The sequence below is a fragment of the Falco naumanni genome, chromosome 5 (assembly GCF_017639655.2).
Source record: "Falco naumanni isolate bFalNau1 chromosome 5, bFalNau1.pat, whole genome shotgun sequence".
NCBI lineage: Eukaryota > Metazoa > Chordata > Aves > Falconiformes > Falconidae > Falco > Falco naumanni.
This window is the reverse complement of record NC_054058.1, coordinates 61125491-61152929: the sequence shown is the minus strand read 5'-3', so window position 1 is coordinate 61152929 and position 27439 is coordinate 61125491. Positions and strand designations below refer to the sequence as shown.

Sequence of the window (27439 nt, the reverse complement as noted above, 5' to 3'; positions counted from 1 at the left end):
GCACCACACCACTTTCCACAGGCACTGGTTCCACTTCAAAGCCAATTAGTCGAAGCAGAATTCTAGTTGTGATGTAATATGATGAGCCTACTCAGCAGATTATTAATATAAATGATGACTATTAATTCTGGAGGAAGTAGTCCTTTAAAATGTGAAAATAGAATAAAGAAGGGGCTTGCAAAACTCTTGTGCATTAACAATGGCTTCATATATGTTACATATAACCTATCTTTTTTTTTTGAACAACTTTTTTCAAGGAAGACAGATTTCAAATTCTTTTTTTCTTTTTAAATGGATATGAAACTAGTCCACAAGGTTTGGGATGTGGACTCGTTTTCCAGAGTGCAGTTGGAGTGTCTGACAGGTCATAGGTTCAGACACTGAGGTTGAAAACAGTCAAATTTCAGAGAACGTTCAAAAATGACAACAATATAGCAACTGAGATTAAATAATTCCTTACTACAAGCACAGCTGTGTACTGCAAACATTTAGATCTTTTTGATGAGCATACAGCTTCATATATAAAAAGCTTGTGGTTCTACTACACTTAAGAAATGTCTAAGTACATAATTATAAAGTTCAGATGTAATTTCCATTTTAAAACCTACCTAAATATGTATTTGCCCAACAGACCGTAACACAAAAAAAATTATTCTTTTGAGGAATAACTATTATCTACAGGATAAACTATTAACAGTTTAAAAACTAGTGGTTTATTATCTAATGGTTTAATGGAGTTCAAAGTTCTTTAACTTATCCTGGAAGTAAGATCAGACCTTTAAATAAACTCGGTGTTAAGCATTTCATTTAAACTAAAGATTCAAACACTGAGACATGCTTCTGAGAGCAGAATCCCATCAAAAATGGTTAAGATTGCACAGTCTAAAAGTCATCTTACTCATTTTTTCTCATCTTTCTTCCTAAAACAAATGTTCTCACTTGGCATGACAACTTACAAGGATGATTGAAATAGGCTTATGGCATAAAAGCAGTCTGGACACTATTTCTGTTAGAACAGAAAAGGTATTGGGAGACCTATTATGTGAAAGATTGAAGTGTACTGCTGTACAGTACTAGCAGAGACCTCCAGGCTATGCATTTTACACAGTATTGCTAGACTTTGCAATATATGTTTGGGAGTCATCCTTGGAAGCTCCAGCTTCTGGACCCATATGATTGTGTCAAAATCTGAACTTTCAATAAAAAAATACACTTCTAAACCTTTACATTTTGGAGTGACTGAAGCAGTCATGGAAATCAGGCAGTAATGAGAAAAACTCCCAAATACTCACGGAAACTCCCATGGCTCATGGAAAAAACAGAATCTTAAGATCTTTAGTAACTTAACTAAAGCTTTTTAATTGGCAAGACTGGAAACACGGCCTACATGTTATGTGCTTTATGACCACCATGTTCAAGAACTTGTGCCTTCAGCTCAATCAGTGTTGTTCCATTTATTAGCACAGGTACAAGAGTCACAAGTATGAAATACGTCAATCAATACAGCTGTAAGAGCCCTTGTGCAGAGGCTCCTCTCACAGCAAAACCACGTCTTTGCCTCTATAGCTTGCAGTACAAAAATGAAGGTATAGCAGCAGAAGCACACTGCAGACAAACTGCTAATATATTTTATATATTCCAGAGCACTCTTAATCACTCCTAATTTCTAGCTGTTCTAAAGTATACCCCCCTACAAAAATCCTAATCCAAGGAATTATGTTTTTCCAAATGTACTTAAATTTTGAATTTTGTATTTTCAAAATTATTCATTGCAAGAAGAATTCTACATGCACTTCACATATCAATATAAACACAGTAGAATAACATCATAAAATATAATTTTATGTGCTATCTTTGGTAATGGCTTTGCAAAACATTTTTCTTTACCTGAGAAAATGTGTAACTGAGTTTTCTGTTCTCTTTGGATTTTCAGAGATAAACGTTGTCAATATACTAGTAACCTAAAGATATGATTGCAGACAGGTCTAAGATGCATTTTTTCTCATTTCTGAATAAACTTACTTGAATTATTTTTTTTCACATAAGAAAAGTTGTCAAAATGTGATGTTTATGAAGACTGTATGTCTTCAAAATAAGTTTTATAGTGTGAAATTGTGAATGAAGGAAACAAAGAAAATCATCACTTAAGAACAAACTTGTACTTGCAAAGGATCCAAAACTGCCAAATACTGGTCCTTAGCTATCACCAGCTCCATACTGGGGAGTCACTTTAACCTGTGTATGTGTAATCACTTGTATCATGTTAATTATTTTTTGAGTTAACCCTCACGTACTATAAATGAGAAATAGTGGATCTGACAAGAAAGTCTTTTCTCTTAGCTCCTAATCAAAGCATAAGTCACTGCAAGAACAGAGACAGAACTTCCTATCTCCAATTCTCTAACAAAATGTGGGCTGGAACTCACCTACTGGGAATTGCTAAGATACATATCCAAAGCTAACCTGGTGGTCTTTAGATTGTGCAAAGAGATTAAGAATTACAAACACAAGTCTGTAAGTACTGATTAAAGCTCGGTCTCACAATAAAGAACATCAAACTGACCCCAAAAAGCACGTAACACTGCAGATGTCTATTCATTTTGTTTGATTGCAGTTAGGGATAGGACTACAATAACAATTACCAACGTCAGCAAAGCTGCATTATGATGCCACAGTATAATTCTTCTTACTGAGAGATTTTAATTACAAATATTACATACAATCAGTAACTAATAAGTACATTTTTTTAAAAAAATATTAAGCTCCCAATCAAAAACAGATATCATAAAGCCACAATAAAAACTGCAGGAGAAAAGAAAATTTGTCATTAAAATAACTTTGATATGTGGATCATAGAGGCAGTTCATTATAGTAGCTTCTTGGAAGTTGCCTCAGTAATTGTGTAAAGCTGCTGCTGAGTGTATACACAGTATGACTTAAGGCAATCCCACCCCCCCACCCCCCCTTTTTTAAAAAGGGGGAACGATTTTACTCTGAGTTGATATTCAATGTAATGTTTTAAAATAGCAAATTAAAGTACAGGAACACAGTACACAAGACAAGAAAACAAGCACATGTTAATCCTACTGACTGAAGCTGGCTTGTGAAATTGCAACAAGCAAATTAATAAAATACGTTGCTTTTGAAACCTAATGTGCAAAGGCGGTTAAAGTCTACTGCAGCAGCATCAACCCAGGCATTTGGCTCCTTCACTTAATAAAGGTGCTCATTTCTTTACTGTTTTTTTGGTGGACAAAGAAGCAGTTGGTAAATATACTTGTATTTCAGAATAAATATATAAAATAATACAGAAAAATGGAAAATACAACACATTTCCAGTGCAAAACTTCTAAGGAATAGACCAAAAAAAAATTATCAGCTAATAATTTACTGAAACCATTAAATGGTTGAAATGGTTAAATTCCTAGCTGAGAAAAGTATGATTACATTACTTCTGGAGCACTTGGAAAACACATAATTTGAAAATGTCTACGAAAGTATGTGTTTACCAATTGAAGAAAAAGCTGAGAAGCTGCAGCAGATAATAGACATATAGATAATAGAATAGTAGAGAGTAATCAATCACAGTGCTAAAATGATAGATGACAACTAAACTGAAGCCCCAGGGAAAGTACAAACACAGAGCCATTTTGCAGAATTAGGTTGCATAACTAGCATACCTCAAAGCAGTACAGAATTTAAATCTGTGTCAGAGATCTCACATTAAAAAATGCAGAGCTGTGTCTGTACAAGATCAATAAAAATAAGAAAAATGTGGTTTTGAGGCACAGAACTTTGAGTCACAGAGAATATACTACTCTGAATAGTCTTAACATGATAACCAAAACAGACAAAATAATAATAAAAAAAACCCCAACAAACAACTTTACGCTACGCAAATGTTACTATATAATTTACCTAAAGTTAATACTGCCACTGTGGGAGGAAAAAAACCCTAAAAGTGAAACTAATTTAGGGGAAGACCTCATTAAAGAATTCAGATAGTGTGAACACTCAAATGAACTATTTTATCCAAGCCTGCAGTATATGTACATTAATTTTAATGGGCAATGACAAAACCTGGGAGCACAGGGAATAAGGGCACTTCTATGCTGCTTCTAGGTTACTATATTGCGATGAAAGATTGAAATCTTAATGTAAGGGAAGATTACTGTGATTAGTAGAGAACATTCAGAGACCACAGGCTCATTTCTTTTTGAAGGCTCATAAATTCAACTTTTACAAAACTAATACTTTCAAAACCAAGGGGCACTTCCTTTAGCTACTTCATCTCTGGTACACTACATATGTCTAGATATAATATGGTAAATGGTGAAATACAAACACAGTAGCTTTCAAAATAGATACTAGGGTAAACAACAGCAATATTGCGTCCTCATGAGCTCACCGTTAAGTCTAACATCAGTTCAGTTCTTCTACTTATAATGGAGTTGAACTGCCCACACAATCATTTTCAGCAGGCCAAGCCTCCTCTCATCTGCTCACAGCAGAGCACGGTTTGACCACCTCCTCCTGTATTAGCACTTAATTTGTGCAATCTCTTAATTTATGTCACATTACCTGAACTTGCCTTTATTAAACAAAAATAATTAAAAACATGTTATTAACCAGTGGCCACCAAAGATGTCCATTATTTTTGATAAACCAAAGTATGTGGCAGATGAAATTGAATTGCTACTGACTGTGTGAGGACAATGGACGCCTTTTTTGGAACACATACTGCAAGATTTTTCCCCTCCTCCACAAAGGATGACTGCAATCTTTTGCAATATCAAAGCCAAATGACAAAGGCCCTTGCATTTAAAACAAAGATGAGAACAATTAAACCCCACAAAATACAGTACATATTATGACTTTTATTTTATCTTTTTCTTAATAAGAACCACATTAATTTTATCTTCTTCCAATATCTGGAATCCAATATCTTTGCCTCTCAGTACTAGATATTTTAAATGTTAGGTTTTAATTCAGCTTGAGAAAAACCAAGTATTTTAAAACAAAGACCCACAATTTATCAGTCCCAGTGTCAGAAGAATGACTTGCTGTATGAGTAACATACAGTTCACAAGGCTGATCTAAGCAGGCTGAAGGTAGCACACATAAACTTCTCCACATGGCTGAATGTATAGCCTGATCAAGCTGGTAACGTTGCTGCTCACTGATGACAGATGAGCGATAAATGTAATTTTATTTCTGTTTTATTATTCCTATTTCCCATGTATATTCCAAAGAATGTTAAATAAATCACACATTACAAATGTTAAATAACCACTGTACAGTTTCATTTTTGTAATTTTCTATTTATTGTAAGATTGTAGTTTATAATCATAATACCATGACTGATAAAATTAACTGATGGATACTATGAAAAGGTTCTGTCAACATATTCTGCCAGCAAGGAGAGAGAGGATTTGCATGTGATGGAGTAACAATAATAGCTGATGAAATTTTTATTACTATACACAAATAAATCCACACTACTCTGAAAAGCTGCCTGTGAGTTCTGGCCACTTGACACAGGAATACAAGTGAGGAGAAAATCTTTTGAGTGTCTGCAGGACTCAAATCTACTTTCTACAAATAGGTCTAGAACACCACAGATTTTCTATATACATACATCAGCTGAAATACACAAATTACTTGGAATTGCTAGTATTTATGCACGTAACTATCAGTCATCTGCTGCCAAAGCTTAAGATCCAGGTGAAGAGCATAACTGATTTGGTTGAAGGTATCCCATGCATTAAATAATAACTCCCAGAAGTTCCATCTATCTTTCCACATGCCAAAATTGTAAGAGCTGACCCATATTACATTATGTTGCAAACCTTTGCAAGTTCCTTATATATACATATATTGCATTATTCTGTATATTATTACCCAACAATACCAATACTGCTTTTGGTCTGCACAGTATCTACTCAATACTAGAAATAGCAAGCTCAAAATCTGCCAAAGATTGGGAACATTCTGCAATGCAGCTCTGCCAAGAAGAAGAGGACATGGCTCTGTGTGGGAGACATGAGGAGAAACTTTGAAGTTGGAGCAGATCAGCTGTGTAGGTAAAAGACTGGAAAGATAGAGTGCAGAAAGGTGTGACAGAATGTAGAGAATATAAACCACATAAGTCATGGGGGAGAAAAAAGAGAAAACTGAAGGGAAGTCTAATTGACAGAAGAAGCAATGGAAAGTGAAGAGGAATAGATAAGTAAGAGTTTGGGGAAATTTTTGTAAAACATTAGATTTTTTTTTCTAATGATCTTCTGGAAGATACGTATTATTTGTTAGATATCTAAAAAATGCCAACTGGTAGCACGGTTTAGTACATCATATAAATAAACGTACAGATTTTTAAACAAGCGTTATGTTGCACTCTGCTTCAGCAAAATGTCACACATTTCCTTTCATGTTGTCTGATTAAACATAATGTTAAAACCCATCATTGAACTTGCATGCTCAGAGATATATTGGGCATTTTTTGGCTATTGAGGTTCATACATATTCTTTGCCACCAAAGAGTTTTATTTTTACTGCTTGACAAAAATATTCAAAACTTATTTCTATCCCAAACTAGTCTGCTCCATATGCCAGTTTGGCTAAATGAATAGAGATTTCATATAGATCAATAAAATTCCTTCGATCCTACTCCATGACATACTGTCAAACGTATCTTCTGTAAGCAGAACGGTGCTGAGGAGCACATATTCTCTGTGCATTACTTCCTGTCTGCAATCTTCTCCCAGAAAAAGGCAGGCTCTATTAGCACCTAGCATTGTGGAACTGTTTTGTTGGAACTGTTACTAGAAATGCCTAAATACACATCCACCTGCTTTGCTTCTCAAAGGATACTGCCACTTTTTAATACCCAGCAATGCAGTACACCCATACAACCTGCTACATTTCTCAGGGCATATTATTTAATATGGGCAACTTAAGGAGTGTCTATTCTCTGCTTTATCACAACTGGTGCTTCACCAGCAGCCCAAGATATTTTTCAAAGGACGACATCAACAGTATGATCCACAACACAACCGTGACTCATTTTCTTGTCTCAGTGAGTAGTCTTATTTCTTGATGTTTTATAAAGCTGTAGTTATCAAAGGCCAGTGCAACCAGGGGTTGGTCATATTGTGCAATGAACAGCACAGCTCTGACCAGGGCAGTTCAAAACAATTAGTCAGTGATTAAGTGGTTAAGACAAACCTGTAAAACTCTCTTACTCATGTGCTGACCCACAGGATGGCTGACTATGCTAATAAACCTAAGTGGTTTTCTGCAAAATTTCAGGTGTAAGCAATTCTCAGTGTAATACAGTTTTTAGCTTGGTACTTTCTAGTATTACAATTCACTTTTACTGAGAAGAAAAAGGCAATATATTCAGTATGGGAAGTGATGAAAACACACTGTGTGGATTATCTGGGCCTCTTACCTGAAATTATCATAGGATTAATAAAAGTCTACCCCTGTGAAATGACACTGAGTTGGATAAAAGGCAGAAATGCTCATTGCATTTCTTAGACATGTTAAAAAACTGAAAAAAAAAAAAAATCAGCTTCAGAGTACATAATCTGGTCACTTACTGTTCACAATACCGACTGTCTGCTTAACTCTCTTCTTGTTTATTCAGGACTCCACGTTTCTGTAAGAAAAACAAATACATGCATTTATCACCTACATAAAATTACCTCGTTTCATTTGTGCCATAGAAGTTTGCCATTTTCATATTTAGTTTTGGCTTACTCCAAGATTTAAGGACTTTGTTTTTTGTTAAGTTGTCCAGAAGAAAAATCCACATTGTTCCTTTTCCTTAAAAGGCAAAGTTTCCAGTTTTAGGTACTACAATAGCAGCAGAGATGGGAAATCCACAGGTTGAGGGGACAAATCTCTTTTGAAACCTCATACCAAATCCTGGGCATCTGAATCGCATCTGGGCACCTGCAGCTCTCCCCAGTTCGGGGAAGGTGACAGGCTTTACAACTGTGAGGCTGGCAATCCTCTGGTCAAAATTAAATTCTCATGCTGTATTAGATCTTGGCTTGTTTATCCCATTAGATTGAGGAGTTAAGGAAGAAGCAACGTGTATCTCTGAGGATAGCCACAGCCTCCCCGACCATTTCTGGAGGAGAGTCATATCGTTTCATGCAGACAATTAGCATAATAAGCACTGATCACAGCACAGCAGCTGCTTAGCCCTTCTTGTTCAGTTTACAGGCATCACAACAGAGGTGAGTTTAAAGGCAGGATTTGAAGGAACACCGCATACTGGCTTTGCAGATTTTTACTATTAACTAGTTTCATCAATAAAGGCTACATGAGAGAAGGAAGAAAATTGGGATTGATGGGCAGTAAGGTTTGCAATAAGGACAACATTGACACAGAAAAGCAGGTAGAAGCAAGCTGTGAAGAAGGCACTTAAATGCAAAGATGACCAATTTTGATGAAGTTAAAACAGGGAGCCAAATGCACAGTTACAAAGATAGGTAAATGCATTTTTGATTTTACATCAACTCTGTCAGACAAAAATGAACCTGCTGTTATCTAAAACCATCAAACTATATCACATCAACACTTTGGTCTTTAAAAAAAGGTAATTCATGATTCCATACAGCATCTCACTCTAAATTAATCAGGCTACCATCTTTCATGACTCAAATAATAAAGGATTCATAATATAACAGATTAAAAAAAAATCTATTTTTTTTCCTTTTTTTAGTAAAAATTTAGTGTTGCCTTCTGTATAGTAATGTCAATATCTATGATATCCCAGGGATCACTCACTTGCATGTCACTCTACTGAAGAAACCTGTTAGGCAACAAGTAACAGCTGTTTGGAGCTGAAGGCTACATAGCCCATGAATCTGAAGCATACAATATTACACTGTTATTACGTTTTAAACTTTTTTGAACTGTAGGGATTAGCTTTTTTATGTAACAGTCTATTTCACTATGTCCTAGACATCACTGAGGAGTTATGGAGCACTTGAACAATGCGAAGTTAGCTGGACAATGATATGAAACCCTTATTCCAAAGGGTTTAGAATAATTTGGATGCTGGTGTAAAACACAGCTGTGGGATCAACTAATTTCCTTCCCAGAGTCTGTAATACATCTGACAATAGTCTTAGCAGGCCTTACATAGCTCCGTGCTCCTTATTAGCTGTATAAAATGTCCTGGTACAGGCCATGACAGACTTAATGTGAACTACTTGCTCAAATACCTCTTAAATGGAGTCAACAAAAACTTTGCCTCTCCTTGTCATTCAAGCCCTCCCAAACTAAGGGATTTGAAATTCAGATACTCAGAGGCAGGTTTCAATTAAAAGCTCTAATCTCAACCTTCTCCCGGGGTGCAGAGCCAGGGTTCTGGTTCAGGACTCTGTGTACATCTTGCATTTGAGTAGAGGTAACTGCAAGTGCCTTAGAGAAATTAATCACAAAGTCACACCTGCTCCGCAGTACTGTCTCAATCTTCCCCCGTTTCTCTAAGCTGTCTGTGTCAAGCTGTGTCATAATATTACTAAGCCTTTCAGTAGATTAACTATTTTGTTCTCCTGCAAAGACAGAAAATGGAAAGGACATATGTTTACTTGAGTATTAATTGAAAAGAACTGAACAAAAATACAGGTTGTGTGGTAGAGAAGCAATTTTAAACAAAATCAGGAGTAGTGTGGTGCTTCATTAAGTGCAAACAGAGAGAGCCTGCCTGTTCCCTTGAAGTTGACAGATGGAGTTTCCAAAACGTATGAAAAACATAATGCAGATCTGGAATACATAAGTCAAAAACAATCAATAAAAATCAACAGTTGTCAAGGAGACTAAATGCCAGCACTTTTTGCAAAGGTTTGCAGAGCTAAAATATATAGAGAGAAAAAAACAGGAAAGATTTGCTTTTGTAGAGAAAGACCAAAACATTTTACCAGAGAAATTCAACCGTGTTTCTATCACTTATATTAAACACAGGCTATTTTTTTATGAGATGTGTTGGAAGATCAATCCATTCACCCTTGGTTATGGATTCCTGTGGGTCTTTAGTGCAGGAGATCCCCTGCAGTGACAACTGTATTTCCAAAGCTACAAATAGAATCTGTCGTACTGCTAGTATCTTCCAAGGCTCCCTTTTAATTTCAATAATATTTGCAAGGGAAGACTTTGTGTAATGAAACCATTGGAAATACCAACAGAACCACATTTTGATATGCCTGAATACATCTGTAATATCCCTTTGAGGCATAATCTATATTTAACAAATGGTATCTACAGAAGATACTTTAGGGCATGTAATTTTAGGTTAAGTAATCATGTAAATGATCTGCAACTCTTACTTCAGTTAGTCATAATGATAAGCAAAAGCAATCAAAACAAAGCCTTTTTTATTTAATTCTAAGCTCTCTGTTACCAGTTACCTTTAGCGGTAACCAATTATGGAAATAGTCCCATTAAACTGGGACTGGACTTCTAAAATAAACAAAGTTCAGTCAGCCACACTGAGTTGAAGAATATACATGCCTATCTTTGCTCATGAAATTAAACCCTACTACACTACAAATAAGGGATTCTTTACAGTTTTTTTCAGGAAACTCTTGTTTACAAAACTCATATAGAAACAGAGTAGATTTACATTTATTACAGGTGACAAAGAATGCTTTTAGCATCACAGAATCATGGCAAAAATAGGCTCCTTCTATTAAATGCTTCACTATTGATTGTGAACTGTAATATAGAAGACAAAAGGCAAGCTGCATGATAATTAAAGATTTCTCAGGATCTCTTAGGCCATCTGGAGTTTCTTTATTCTATTATTATTTTTACAGTCAGAAAGAACCTGTGATCTTTTGCAAACTCCATGAAGAAACAATTTTTGTCTGTTTAGGATTATGGACTAAACACTCATTAGTAGAGCATATGGCTGTTATTTGAATATTTTTCCCTTTCAAACATTGAGGAATAATTTTGCAAAATGAACCTTTATACTCTGGAGTAACAAATAGCTGCTAATACATCGTCATTACGGTTTAGTAACAGTCTGAGAGCACAACTGGACAACATTTTTGTTATGAAAAACTGAAAGGTCTGGAAATCAGTTTCAGAAGGTTTCTGGTTTTGACAGAGGTGAAACTTAGCCCGGGTTTGCTGAAGAGTTTATTGATCATCCTTCAAACCTGAGGACATCTATTTATGTGGTATATCTGGGAGTTTTTGAATAAACCATTTTGAAATTTTGGGTGGCAGAATGGGAAAATGTAAAACAAACTTCAAATAAAAAACAATTGGTGTTTAGCCTACTGAATTTAGCAGTGCAATCTCAAAACTCAGTTCCAGTAGTGTTAGAAATAAAAGTAGGAATTTCAAATTTTATTATCTGCTTTATAATTATTTATAAGAGAGAAAATCAGATTAATTGGAAGTGGAAGTTATACAGTATTATGAATAGACTGACATCCTGTAAAACACAGAACTGACATCTGGGAAAATGAGGCTAGCATTCGATTATGAAATTTAAATTAGCTAATAACCAGTACAGAGTCTGGATAATTTCTAGTTGCATAATGTGCAACAAATTAAATGTATTTGGAAAAAAAAAGGAGTTGTGGGCATTTATTAATTGCTTCATATATTGAAACAGAAATTGTAATACATTATGAACTTTACAGTCCTCAATTATATGCATATTCTAATATTTTATGGGCTTAATTTGCTCAGCATAAACTTTTTACTGTGAGTAACATTGATTTTGTCGAATCCTCAAATAAGTCACAGAACAGATCTGAGGATTAGTTTAGAAGGGATTTAAAGCACACACTGTGAATCCCTATACAACCACCACTTAAAACACTATCCGTTCAGGCCCAGATGGATTGCTATGGCAACAGAATCCCAAATACCAGGTTTGCAACTAACAAAAATGTAAATTATTGATGAACTCAGAGTTGTCTCTCTTGGACACCCTCCTATTCAAATACCAAACCGTATGGTTAGAGTACAGAGAAAAGGTTGATATGCAATTTCCCCAGCCCAGCGAGCACTAATCTCAAAGGATTTCATTAAATCTTTTGGCTTAGATTTTTATTCTTGGAACAGCAGTCAGCAAGCAGGGATTACATTAAAATAGGCACTACTGAGGTCATTACTGACTGAATTCAGGCCTGTAATATAATAAAACAGAAACTAATTTTAAGTATACCACCACAAACAAAAAACAAACCAAAAAACCCTAAGTAGCACTCCTCTAAGTTACCATACATTAGGTGACAGCATTCTTCCCCTCACACCCATCACCCTGCTTCCTTGCCAGTAAGAAATGATGGAGAACAGTACAGAAGAGAAAAAAACCAATATACATATTATGTGACAAAGTGGTACACATCATGGTAGAGGTGACTGTGCACAAAGAAAGAAGCTGCAGAATAATGAATGAAAGGAGGCTCAGTAGTTTTTGATATTCTGTAAATTAAAATCCAGAATAAAAAGTTATCTGGCCAATAAGCAAATAAGAAAAAAAAAAACTTATTGTCACCTTCATTGCAAATTTCATAAAAAGCCTGATAAGGGAATTCATAGTGGTAGGAAAGCTAAGCACTTCTATGGACCCCCTATTCTAGAAAGCCTCTCAGACTATATACAGAATGTGATTAACACAGTGAGTACCACACAAAAATATGCCCACCAGCTCTCACACTTTGGACTACAACAGTACAGAGGGTTTTAACACAACTTAAGGCTTTAGAAAAAAAAAAATTCTCAGATGTGTGCCTGCCATTAGGTGTCAGCGTACAAAGAAGAGAGATGGCAAACTTCTGCCAATAAGAGCTTCTTACCAGATCCTCTGTCCTCTCAAAACTAGGAAGAAAAACCAGGATAGGGAGTAAGTGTAGAAATGGATAAATATGGATGCATGCTACTGGGTTTCCTAAGGGAAAGAAAATAACTATTGAAACAGGAAATGAAACAGAAAAGATAAACAAAGCCAAGGAACCATTTTTTAAGACAAGGGAGAAATTTTGAGGAACAGAATGAAAAAGAAAAGATACTGATTGTACCACACACTTCCTGATGGAGCAGGAGAAATTCTTCCATCCTCATTCATACACACGAGCATTTATTCAGCACAGTATGTAAATACAGAATACCTATACAGTGGAGCTGTCATTTGGACAGCCATTTAAATTTGCAGATATTAACTTGTTTGCAAGCTTTTTTTAGGTCTTGACACACAACATTTTAAGTATTTCAGCCTACAATTCAGCAGAATACACATGCAGTGTCACTGTGGCCACTAGTGGTAAAAACAGTATTTAGAGCGTGCTGCCTCTGCCCATCCAGTCTGTGGCTTGGCCATCCCCACCCTGTGACCCATGTGGTTCAAGTCAAGCAATGTTTTCAGCTCTGGGGATTTATCTGCTTAGTGAAGGACTCTTATTCCAGAACTTGTTTCTGGGAGTACTTTTTACAATGCTAGCAGTGAAGCTGCTTATTTTGGCCTCTGTTCACTTGTATTTAGTTACTGGCTGCGTAATGTTCAAAGATTTTGCTCGCCCATGCCTTCCTCAAAATTCCAGTTCTTAGCAGATTAAAGATCTGGTTTCAACTCCATGGATGTTCTCTGGTTGTTTTTTCCATAGGAAACTGGCTAGTCTTGCTTGTACTTTACATGCTCATCTGACATACTGTGTTTCTGCTACACACAACCTATACACAGGCTAAAGTGTAGCTACTAACCCTCAGGAAGTGCTAGCTGCTCCTCAAGTGCCCGTGCATCTCTCTCCCAGCTGTGTGATGCTTCTCACATTCTCAGCTTCTGTTTCGCCTACTAGCACTGCCCAGAACATGTCTTGCTGCCCTCCTTCGTTCTGTGTCCTGGTGCATTCAGATCTGCTGTCATCAAGAGCCTTTTCCAGCTTCTGCTTTATCGTCACGCTTGGCTTGATGTTTAAAGAGCCATCCACTCTGATATTTCAATAAACCACACTTAGGTCACTATCATAAACTTCATGATCAATAAACAATCATATGAATCAGTGGGCACTAAAAGATTCTCTTTTCTTTCATGAAAACCTATTAACAGTGATAATACATCCAGTGACAATACAGTCACAAATCAGTATCTATCAACTTGAGCTTATGTTCTTACAACACCTCTTGGCCATACTCAGAAATGCCAAAGGATTATCAGAATTTCAGGCTGCACTAGCATGTCCCTTGGCAACTGTCCAGGACAATATATGGCTCTTACTCTACTAACACCCATTTCACTACTGTAGTCCTGCTGTATAAATGGGATGTCATGTGTGCCACAGATGTGGATGTACACCAAATGTGGAACAGATTCCCAGGAAAACTTTGCATATGACAGACCATTTAAAGTAGATGTTAGATGTGTTCCTACTATATAGGGACACTTCAACCACTTTGCTGCATCTGCCGTGTAGAAACTGTGGAGGTTCTCTGGGAAGAATCTTCACAGTGCATAGCCTGTCATTCCTGCTTTGTGATTGCTGGGCATCTGCCATTTTCTTAGAAAACAGCAGCAAATTCAAACTTTACATGAAGCCTACATTTTGCCGTTTGTAAAAATAAAGACACGAGAATACTGCTAACATTTATTAGCAATAAAAAGCCCTAAAAACTTAATACATCAGAGTGTAACTTCATTTTCCTAAGTCAAAGTTTTCAAGCCTTCAGCTGAAACAACCAGCACTCCTGACATTGCATTTCATAAAATTTAATCCCAAATATTTTCAGGCTTTCCTAGACAAAAAGATAACAGAGCCACCGCTATTTTCTGAGTGATTCTAGAAAAAAGACATCCAGCTTTCTATGAGTTCCTTTGTAACACTATTTAGACTAGATTCCTTGGATTATATGAAATGGTAAAAAAATGGTTCCTAATGAAATTGGTTTCAGAAGTCATACTTAGGTTTCTTGTTACAGTTATAGACCAAGATTTATTTAAAAGCACAGTGAAGGTTTTTAATCGGTCTCCCAAATCCTTCCTAGAAAGATAACATAGATCTTTACATTAATAGCTGGTGTATTTTATGGAACAGACATCAGCCATCTAACTGTAAACACTTCGAAGAACTTCAGTACCTTCAATACACCTTGGCCGCATTCCAGTGTTTGGAGATTCAAAATCTAATTGCTTTTATGACAGGACGAGAGAACCTGCTGCAATATCCACTGCAGGAAGTGATTATACATTACATAACATTGCTGATCTTTTTGTTCTAGAAATTTGGCATGAGGGTTTTTTAATTTATTTCTCAATTCTGCTTTACAAAAATGCACCAATGTGGGCAAGCAATTCACCCATAATACCTGATACTGAGTATCAGCACCTCAGCAGATTAAGCAGTGTAATCTAGGGATGAGTTGTTCTAATAACCTTTCTAACCTACCCTAAACAGACTTGCAGTGGCAACAACTTTACTATTTTCTGGCTGTTCAAATGCATCCCTCCAAAGGCAACTTTTTAGAGTAAGAGAAGACCCTAAACAGACTTATTCTGAGGTTCATCTGGATACATACACTAAAAGATGATAATTCACCATTATTATAAAGTTAGCCCATATTTTCTTTTATGTACTGTAAGTTTTATTCATGATGTTTTAATTCTCCTAATGAAAATTATTAAAAATAAATTTGAAAGTTTACCAAGTCTAAATACAGACAAAATGAAGTTACTGTTCTCCTCTTCCTTTACTAAATCAGGAAGTAACAGTCTACATACTGCTCAGATTTCTGGTAAGCGGCAAAACAAATCATGTAACAACAGGCACAGGAATTTCCATATCTGCTATCCATGACCTGTCACATTCATTTTACTACTGCTTGCTCTGTGCCCACCATGCAACATTCTTTGTTCTATACCAACTGCTCTTTGCTCCTTTCACCTTTCTGTAACTATCTGGGAGCTTCATATCCCATGACTACTGTTTTGAACCATCACGTGAAATTTCACTACTCTTATGGTCACAGCTGGCTTTTCCTTTTTGTTGAAAGACATTTTAAACTAATAAAATAACGAAATATCAACTTCAATGCAGATTTTTCTTTACAGGAAGACATGATACATGGTTCCTTTCTGTGGTCAGCAGCAGCAAAGAATGAAAAGCTCAAAATTAATAACCAAACTGGAAAGCACCGATCTTTTGTACTGATACTAGAATTTTTAATAACAAGATGACTAAATAAGGGAAGCATACTTGAAGATTTCAAAGACTTCCTTCCAGTTACAACATATACTTTATTAACTGATTTACCAAAAAAATGTTTCTAATCACTCTGCTCTGGTTTAGCATTAAATTAACTCTATCACAAGAAAACAGCAAGCAAACAGTTATACCATCGTTACTGGAAATACTTTACAATCTTATGGCTAGACATTAGGATCACAAAATAATGAGCAATTACTTAAAAAACAAAAAAATGTTTCCAGCTTTCTAATTATTTATGTCTAAAAATTAAATATGCTCTTTCTGTCTTTGATACGTTTGTCAGAAGAATTGATTGCTATTATGAGTCTGTTGTATAAATATCAAAGTCTGTTGGAAAATATGAATTAATCTTGTACCATGTTCTTTGCCTTCCTCAGCATATTGGAATATTACCCCTCCTTATAGTTAGTAAAAAACCCCAAAACTTAAGCAATTGTTAAAAACTGCATTGTGATAAATTACAGTTCTGTAGTACAAAGATCTAAAAACCAAAAAAAATAAAATGGATTAGCATGAAAATAACAGGATTTGTGAAGATGCTGCTGAAAACTAAGAGAACTGAGCAGTCCATTTTTTGTAATATCCTGGTCTGCTATATTCATATTTGTCACATTTGTTGCATTTGTCACAGTCTACTCCTGACACTGTCAAGTGTCTTTCTTACTTAGTACTGTCCAGAACATTATTATTTCAGTGACTGCCACCGTAGCGACAGCAGTGTCTCCTGGAAGGGGCAGTATATAGCACCATTACAGAAGTAAAAAAGATGCACTAATCAATATCACTGGTCCTCAAACACAAGGAATGAGAAAACCAGTCAGTAAATCTTTCTGGTTCTTCACCATTTTTCCTTTTGCCGAGACACAGAGGAGCAATCACACAGACTGCAACAAATAAACCAAACCAAACAAAAAATAGTAGACAGAAGAATTGTTTGGGTATAAAATAGGTGAACGCTACGAGTAATGCCAACTGGAGTTCACAGTCAGGTTACAACTTGCTGAAAAAACATATAACCAAAACGACAAGACTGAACCTTGAGAAATCACAACAGCCTGTGAAAAGCACTGGGTGGGTATGTAAGCGCTCACCATTACAAATGCTACCTTCACTCTCAGAAGCTGCAAAGCCAACCCAGCAGTAGCAGCATAGTTCAGTAGAGATATCTCATACCCCTTAGATAAATGGTCATCACCTGGCTGGCTCTGCAAGGGAGGGCATTTAGTCATCAGAACTCTTAACCAAGCATAGGTGATGTCTCAGTGTAGTGCAGCTAAGTCATGTCACTTTCCATAGTTAGTGGCATATAGTAACATGCCACCTCACCACCTTGGCTTCCTTCCCTGGTCAACAAACTGGGTAGGGCTGCCATCTACAGTAAATTTCATCTTCACACTTATGGAAGCAAAGTAAAAGGCTTAAACAGTTAAAACTAGCCCGTTGCTGCTGGGATTTGGGTCTAAATTCATAATCGCATAACATCATCTACAGGTATTATTTCAGTATCTTAAAACATTTCTTTACACAGTATGTGCACATGCCTGACAAATGTGTCTGATTTTGCAGTCCTAGAGATGAAACTCTGAAGCATCATGACTTTTTTCATCTTGAAACTACAAGAAAAAACCTAGAGACTGGGGAATTCAGGCAGACCTTTTAATCACAGGTGTCATCCTGGGTTGTGAAAGAAGAGCTTAACAGCCAATCCTTGCAGATTACATGCAAAGATATTATTACAAAAAGCAGGATGTAACGCAAATGATGGTTTTGCAAGTCTACATGAAAGGAAAAAAGGAAGCACCAAGTCCACATTCAGCAAATCTGATAGCCTAATCAAAAAGTAGCACATCATACATTGCAAAGTGTTGAGGTACAGATGGCTAGGAACATTAAAAGAGGTTGTTATCATTATTGTTCCTTACATAGTTGAGTAAAGAAAAGACATCTTGATATTGTATTTGGCTATAAAATCAACTTCCTCAGCTAGATACTGCCAGAAGGAATCTAATGGAAATGTCTATTTAGTGAAAATCAAATAATTACCTTGTAATTATCATCTCGTGTGTCACATTTAATGTTAGCATCTCTGAATCAAGGAAAATTCAAGAAATGTCTATTTGAAATCCCTAAAAAAACCCCATATGGCAAGTATTTTAATTAGGCTACTTTCACTAATCAAGCTAAGTATTCCACATAGCAATGTATCTCCCTTGTCAATGTTAACGTAAACCGCCCTTGATTTAATCTTCCTATCCATCTTCAGGAAACCTTTGTAATTGTTGATTATTAGATTCTCTGAAATACAGCTTATGCAGACCAAACTTTAGCCACTTCATAAAAACTACTGATTTGCACTCAAACAGAGCACGCTGGAGCAGTCTGAAGGGAAAAACCATTTGTTCTGTCTCAGCTGATGTATAGTGTAATTTTCTGAGAGTCTTTCATTGTAATTTGCAAACACATTAGCTAAGACTATAAAACAAAAGCAATCTGTACTACCCATGGCCCAGAAGAAGCAAAAGCAGAGAGTTAGAAAACATAACAAATGTCTGAATCTTCTTGAGGTAGGGACACACTCTACCTCAACACAGAACATCATTATCCAAAATGTGCCTCATCTATTTTTTCTAACTGACAATGGAAGCCTGGCCACTGAACACCTAATACTGCAATATATTCTTTAAACAGGCTGCATTAGACATCTAAAGAGGGGCCTACAGAAGGCAAACTTATGCTAGATTAATTCAGGGGAGCAACACTGCAGTTAGGTTGTGAGAATTCTTCTAGTCCCTTTGTCCATTTCCTGCAGCTCCATCTTCAATTCTGTAGTCAGACTATCTCTAAAAGGGGATTTATTTCCCTTTCTTCTTTCTGTATCAAACTTCTGTAATGCCACAGATCTCACAGAAATCCCAAAAGAGGGAAGCTGCTTAACACGGAAACACTGAAGTTCTCTGCTGAATGATCCAATGCAGAATTTAGCAGGTCCCACTAAACATATTTTATTTATTTTTAAACAAAGCAGATGTAAGGGAATTCTGGGCAGGAAGGTGCATGTAAATGTAGCTTTGGTGAACAGTCAGATGAGAGCATAACTACATTCATGGATAGGAAAGGACCGCATAAAAGACATCGCTGCACAGAATGATTGTTTCAGCATCTCTCAGCATGAATTTTAAACAAATCAAGAAAACACCACATGATGTATCTAAAATTGCATTTCAGCATCTGGCAAAAAGGAAATATCTGTTAAAGATCATCGACTTCAAGAAAGCCCTTAATATGAGTTTCTGTAAAAAGAGAACTTGAAATTGCCTGTCAACAAATCAGCAGATGCCCTTTCTGAAGCTGACAGGTGCTTTTTGGCATTAATGTAATGACCATAAATACCTCCTTGCACAGGGTACAATCAATTGCTTTAATCAATTTCTACTATCACTTATGAAGTATGCAGACAATTTTCTAATCTATATTTTACAGTGACATTAAGTATGCATGTTCAACATACTCTGGCAAAGCTGACTGTCAGTTTCTTTTCCTTTTGACAAAAATCAGCATTTTGCCTATAAGGTCTGTCTTAAGAAAAACTGAAGTGTGGGCTCTTAGGCAAAATTAATTCCCCTAGAATACAGTAACACAATCCACAGCAGTGTCAGTCTTCAGCAAAGCTCTGTGATACATGGAGATTTTAGGATTCAATCTGAAATGTTGCTTTATGAACAGAACAACCTGACAGACTAAACCAGGAATATTAGGGGTGCATTCAGGTACATGGATATATATATCAATAAATGAAACAACTCTGTTAACTGTTTTCTTAAATCTCAATCTATGTATCAGAAAATTAAGTCTGTATAAGATGAGAAACCAATAAGAGTCAAAGAGAAGATAAAACACCACAGAAACCAAATACATTCCTTCCCTGGCCCTGGTTTAATTTTCTCCTTCCTGATGTGCTTTCTCTCCTTCTTCTCCACCTTCTGCTTAAACTTACACAGGCATCAAACAGAGTTGATACTTGCCTTTCTTTGCACCTAAACAGTTCCTTTGAGCATTGTGCTGGTTTCGGCTGGGATAGAGTTAATTTTCTTCATAGTAGCTAGTACAGGGCTGTGTTTTGGATTTGTGCTGAAAAGAGTGTTGCTAATATAGGGATGTTTTAGTTACTGTAGAGCCGTGCTTACACCGTCAAGGCCTTTTCTGCCTCTTACACCACCTCACCAGCAAGTAGGCTGGGGGTGCACAAGAAGCTGGAAGGGTACACAGCTGGGACAGCTGACCCAAACTGCCCAAAGGGATATTCCATACCATACGATGTCATGCTCAGCATATAAAGCTGGAGGCAGAAGCAGGGGACCTCTGGAGTGATGGCGCCTATCTTCTCAAGTAACCATTGCATGTGATGGAGCCCTGCTTTCCTGTAGATAGCTGAACACCTGCCTGCCAGTCAGCAGCAGTGAATGAATTCCTTATTTTACTTTGCTTGCATGCACAGCTTTTGTTTTACCTATTAAACTGTCTTTACCTCAACTCACAAGTTTTCTTACTTTTACTCTCCTAATTCTCCCCCCCTCCCCTTCCCACAGTGGGGGGAGTGAACAAACAGCTGTGTGGTGCTTGGTTGCCGGCTGGGTTAAATAATGACAAGTATATGGTAAGAAACTTCTTTAAAGTACTTTTATACTGAATCTTGCAATGCCCCTAAGACTGGGTAAAAAGGAAGCAAAGAGGTTAAGTCATCCTAACAGCAAAGCAATTCTTGCTTGAGATGAAATCCCTTCTACTGTCTTCTAATCTACCCAGTGCTCTCTCTTAAACGTGAGTTTGCAATGAGAAATAACAACAAAAAATGATTTCTGGCCTTTTAACTGTTATCTTCCATGCATATTACAGATAATACCCTTATCTTGGCCTGTTGAAAAACAATAATCTCCTTTCATTTTTTTGCTTTGCAAATATGAATAGTAAACCATTTGAACAGATCACTGAAAATGGTAAGAAAAGCAAAGAGGACCCTCAAAAACCAGATTTTGAAAAAAAGAGGCAGGCAGACAAGTACTGTTAAAAAAAGACTGAAGAGAGACTAGGAGGTATTTGAAAGATGGATGTTTGGACAGTATTTGGCACATGACCAGCACTGTAAGTAAGCATAACCTCACAGAACAGGGAAAGTAAGCATTGGCTGGACACCTTCTTTTACTCTTAAAATATTTTAAGGGGAATGGTAATGTTCACCTATGGGTGAAATTTAAAGCTGGACTAGGAAAAGCACAACGAAGTAGGTAACTGAAATAATCTCACATTAGTGGAACTGAGGACTAGTTAAACTAAATATTCATTTTATTGTTTCCACCTTTCTACTCAGTGGATACCAAGCTATTATTGTTGAGGCGACTGGAATTACTGGAGCTAATACAGGGTTAGAAGTCAAGAACTTCCGACCTGTAATCCTGGATTGGTCTCTGACTTATGTCACAGTTCAGTCTCCCTACTAACAATGCAGAGACAATAATATCCAACTCATAAGGGAGCTTGGAGGATTGAAGTCTGTAGTATTTTGAATAAACACTGTCACTTTTATGTTACCTGCAGTACTTCAAAAGATCAGACTATATGACTGGGTCTTAGCTTATGTCTTGAAAAATGCTGACTTCAGTAGAAGAGAAATCAGGCAACCCTGAGTGTTTTTAAAAGTCTCATCTTTGCATTACTGAACTGCCATGGGAACTAAATGTTTGTAACTCTGAGACTTTGGTTGATTTCCAGAATTAAATTACAGGACTGTCTAAGTTCTCCTTTGGTTCTAATGGCTTAAGATTGTTTTTATAAGGTATTATAAAATACTATTTATTTTATAAATAAATATAAATAAATATAACCCCCAAGATTTCTTCAACATCTTGTTTTACAAAATTCTTTGAAGCTACAAGTGCCTCCCCCGTTCATGTGAGTGCCACCCTCTGTAGAGGGCTCTGGGGATGGCTTATTACAAAGAAATATGTTTGATAATATATTTAATGTGGCTCACCTGCCACTACTATTAATACTGCATTTATCCCACTAAACCCCAAAGCAGTATCTCTTTAGCATAGAACTTATTCAACGAAAAAGTAAAGGTACTCTTAAATGGAGTTGTTTAAGCAAATATGAGGAAGTAGTACATGGCCCAAGGACTGCAAGACTGTTAACTGTATTTTCTGTCAGTTGACAGTATTTGCTGGATTATTTAAACATAATCAAGTGAATTCGGTAACAATTCTAAATTGTTTACTGTTCCATGTTTCACTCCCATTTTTTTTTTTTTTTTTTGCTGTTTGTTTGGAGGTTTTGTTTTGTTTTGTTTAGGTTTGGTTTGTTATGTTTTTTGCTAGTTGCAAAAACATTTCCTGTGTTACAGAATTAAAATACTAAGATAAGGATTTTTTATGTTTGGTAGCCCTAAATGAAATCAGACCACCTCATGTATAGGCATATATCTGTATTTGCAGGCATGTATGCCTTTCTCAAGCTGTATCCACCCACAAACACATCCCCTGTTTCCTTACCCAGTGCCTCCAGAAAGCCAAGCTCCAACTCTGTTGCATATAGCTGTTCTGGATTTATTTGGGGATTTTAGGTTACAAACTAAAGTGCACCAAATAATAACTGGATAAAGTCCATACATATGCTTATGACAGACATAAATTATATTACTTATATGAGTAAAAGATTGAGGCAGAAATATTTACTTTGGGTAACACAGTGTAGTCTAGTCACACCAGTATGGGCATAAAACTGAATGTGTGAATAAACAACAAATTAACAATTTAATTGCTATCATTTTATAATATATAGAAACGTAAAGTCTTTAGAATACAATGTCATGTAATATTACATCACAGTATCTATACTGTCAAAGGATCACCCATACCTGAGATGCTGGGCTACAGAGTCATATGTTACACAAGGGAAGAGGGGAGATGATCCAAATTTAGATTCCTATGTAGTAGCAATTAAGAGATCTATATCACTCTGTGCAAAACCAGTGAGGCCTTTGATGCCCAGGCTGTGTGAAAACCTTCAGTAGGTCAGCATAATGACTAACCATAACAAAGAACACGTAACTTATGGCACAAGAATAACAAAGGACGATGGTGTGCTCCAGCCTGGACATGGCACACAGAGACTAAGAGACATTTTTAATAGGGTTCTAGGTCTTTGTGCTGCCTGGAAACCTTCTGAAGTCTTAAGCAATGTAACTAAATTAGATATTGAAAGATACTGTCATTGATAGTGACAATAACCTTGGCAGGAGGCAAAAGGTTGTGCTGCAGCAGTCCAAGAACATCTCTTTTGGAAGTCTGCTAAGAATATTGATTTGGCATATTCTGTACCACAAGCCTGTTTATTAAAAACTGCACTTTACTTACACTAGTCTTAAAAACATAAACAGAAAACTTCATGGTCTGAATTTTTTGATTTAACATAATAAATACAAATAATAGCTTCCTATTTTATTTTTATTACAGTACCCAGAAAGAAGTGGCTAACTCCTTTCAAATAATGAAGAAACCACAAAAAAATTATCAGCTGTCAGCTATTGCCTGTGGAACAAGAGTATACCCATGAGGCAATACTAGGCAGAGAAACATGAGTTGGGCCTACTCAAACTTGGGTCCCATATTAGCATGCTTTTCTGCCTGAAGGTAACAGGCAGCCCCGCACTGCAGATGGCAGTCCTGCTAAACCTATGAGGGATGTTGGGATTTCCTCTTGTAGGAGGGTGGGCAAGGGCACGTACAATCTTAAGATTAAGAAGACAAGACAAAACAGCCCAGTTCAGCTGGGTCAAGAACCTTGCAGGAAGGATTTCAACCTCTGTAGGACAGCACTGAGCTGGCCAGACTGCTAGCTGCTGCTGGTCTGTACTACTGAAGACTGACCTGGTCTGAAATTTTTGGTAGAGTGTGGAAAAAACCTTCGCCCTGAGAACCAAAGTTATGGGATTACTACAAAAAGTAGAGGATTTGACCCTTTTTGGGCAGGGCAGCCTAATTCATCTTCCTTCTTAGTTCAACCTACCTTGTTTAAAGCAAAGTCAGGCAATTCTGCGTAACTTTACAATTTTCTACGTAACCAACCCCATATAACAATATGGTTTTGAAACGCAAAGAATGAAATGAGCAAGTCCCAGGACTTGCAATACTTATCAAGGAACTGTATCAGAGCAAGGAAATGAACTACTTGACAGCATGGAAGGGATCCCCCTGGTCACTAGGCACAGCCCAATACAATCACAGACAACCCTGGTAAAACCCTTAGGCCAGAATGGCCTTGAATATTCTGCAGATTGCCCAGACAACAAGTTGCAGAACACACCCTACTACCCTGAAGCAATTTGATATTTCTCCTGCAAGAAGCCAAAAGCTACATAAATCTATCTCTAAGCCACTGGAAGGATGTAGGAGAGCTGAAGAACACCCAGATGTCATAAGGCTTTGCAATAACAAAAGAATTTGTTAGGTGATAATACCCAGAGGGTAGCACAGGGGAGCAGAATTTTTCTTTTTCTACTCTTTGCAGGGGGGAAAGGAAAATGGACCTGTTTGTATTAGCTTTGCCCTTCTACAGTGATCATGTAGGTTTTTTGAGTTTTTATGTAGTTTTCACATGACATAACACTGCATCCCAAATCTTCCCTTGTGCCTCACACTGGCTCTCTTTGTTCCTTTCCCTAGGTAATATTTCTCCTCATTTTTTTAGGAGTTAGTAAACTAAATTTTTGGTTTGTTGGCCTTATGTTTGGCATGTTAACTTCATTCACTGCTCAGTTCTGAACATATATGCTCCCCCCCCCCAGATCAAGAAACAGCTATTTGCTTTATATTTAGTCAGTTTAACATGATCAGAAGGCATTTTCCTGTGAGATGCCAAATTCCCTAAACAATAGCTATAGCTTGTGGAGAGGTAAAGACACTCAGCAAAATGCTTAAGCACATACTCAACACTTTTAGTAGTCTGAAAACCTCTGAGACTACTGCTGTACTTAAACATGTTTGTATAACTGAATCCATGCACAGTACTCAGTCAGGCTAGAAGACAGCCATAATGGTAAAATTTGGTGGAGAAGGCCCAGGTGCTTTCTGACAATAAATCAACCATAAAATCACAGTATTATAATTATACTTTGTTGTTCCACTCAGGGATGCTTACAGTTTTGATTTTTGATGGCTGCATGTTAAATTTAATTCTGTATATGGACCAAGAATGCCCTGAGAGAGGTAATCTTTCTCAAGTACTATTATCTTGCACCATCAGACAGTTTTCACATGAGACAAACACGCTAGTTTCTGCATGCTTTTGTCTCATCTCAAAATTAATTCCATTCCCAGTATGTCAGTAAAAGGCAAACAAACAAATGCTGAAGTTCATGTTCCTGGATCTTCTTTAAAGAGCCTCCGAACACCCTATTGTTCACCTTGTCAGTACTGGCTATGTACCTATTAGGCTTACCATATATTTAATCATTAACTTTTGACTACACTCCTTGATACCTCATATTGAACAAAATGTCTTGCCCTTGGTCACTAATGATTATATAAATAAATAAATCAGTGCTTTTAGATTACTTTAGAGATTCACTTTCTCTCTCTTCAAAATATTAAAATTGTAAGCAGACACTCATTTCAACTAGCATCTAAAAGTAAAACTAAAAATGATCCCACTGTTTCAAAGAAACACCAGTGCATTTCGAGATAAACAAACAAAAAACCAAACCACAAATGGGCTTTTCTTAAAAGGCGTTTGTCTTCCACCTTCTGAAGCCAATTATAATTAAATTTGGGTATATTTCCAAAAAGAAAACAAATATTATGGAGCAGATTCCAATACCCTCAATTGCTCTGTGTGGTCCTTCACCTCTAAATTATCTCCATCCATGATATATTACCTCATTTGAGAACTATCCATAGCTCTTTGTTAGGGAAATTAACATTACCAAAATAAAAGCATCTGATGTATCAATAGGAAAGTAGAGTACTTGAGTTATAACAGCCAAATAAATAACACAGGTGTGTACACTTATACTTGAATCTTCTTATCTATACCTTCTTACACTTAAATTTGAATCTTCAAGGAAATGAACCTACCTGACAATCCCTACTTCACTGATAGATGAAAAACTATAGACTAGTAACCAAATTTAAAGAAACCCTATAGAACTGCACTGCTAGTAAATACCTTTTAACTCCCAAATGCTACCATTTCCCATTTGCCTTGATAATTTGGGGAAGAGATGAAAAGAAGTTGAAATGGCTCCTCTATTCCAGAATTAAAGACGGAAGCAGAGATTCCAAATGTGAAAGAAACTCTCCATACGCAAGGGAAGTCAATGAGAATATTAAAAATCATTAAAACTTATTTCAGCCTTGGCAGGATCAGATCTGCAAGTCAGTTCTTTTAGGGAAAAAAGTTTGACTGGCTTTGCTATCAGCTCATTTCTCATTCCTTTCTAAGTTAAAAAGGACATTCTGTTAATGAAAACTGTAAATATTCAAATACATGAAAAGCATTACAAATACCTAATTTTGATATCCAAAGGGGTCTTCCGGTGAGCTATGCAAACTGAAACTGAAAAAAAAGTAATCTGTAATGACTTGAAAATTACTGCATTAACAACTAGAAGACTTAAGAGAAAAAATATGTATTTAATATAAAATGGCTCCTTCATCCAGTTCTTCCAGCATGCCTTTTACTATACCATGAAAGTACATTTGTAATGCTGCCACTGATTCCATCAATATATATTTTTTAGTGGAAGGTTTATAAAATGCATTGTTATATGAAAGCAGAAATTACTTTAGACAATCTTGTATGCTTTCACTCTCTACCTACCTACTGTATAAGAAGTACCATGAATCTTAAAGCCTGAGGAATGCTTTGCATTTAACGTATTACCTGAAAAGTTGTTGGAAGTAAGGCTTGTCTTTATGGTTTGGATTCATACCTTCCCCTTGTACAAGCAAGGCTGGTTCACAATGCAGAGTCTTAGTCACTTTCATAGCAGGAATACATTCTATGAGATAACAATCCAACTCCTCGTTGCTATTAATTGCCCAAAGACTTTCCATTTGCATACTTAGCCTTGCACATTACACAGTTTTAGGAGAGAAAAATGAAATTAGTTTTCTTGATTTTTAAGAAGTGGAATTTTGTATACATTGTGA

The 27439-nt window shown here is 36.5% G+C and overlaps 1 protein-coding gene across 4 annotated transcripts in view; it reads right to left on the bottom strand.

The window, feature by feature from the left end:
- Positions 1–27439, bottom strand: part of SYT1 (synaptotagmin 1) — a 358533-nt gene that overhangs the window by 222383 nt on the left and 108711 nt on the right. For 3 of the 4 annotated variants that reach the window (XM_040596428.1, XM_040596424.1, XM_040596425.1), the window contains one exon: positions 7602–7660. The gene's annotated coding sequence lies outside the window, so the exon portion shown is untranslated. Of the gene's footprint in view, positions 1–7601; positions 7661–26794; positions 26844–27439 lie in introns of all 4 variants that reach the window. The other variant, XM_040596427.1, reaches the window with a different exon arrangement.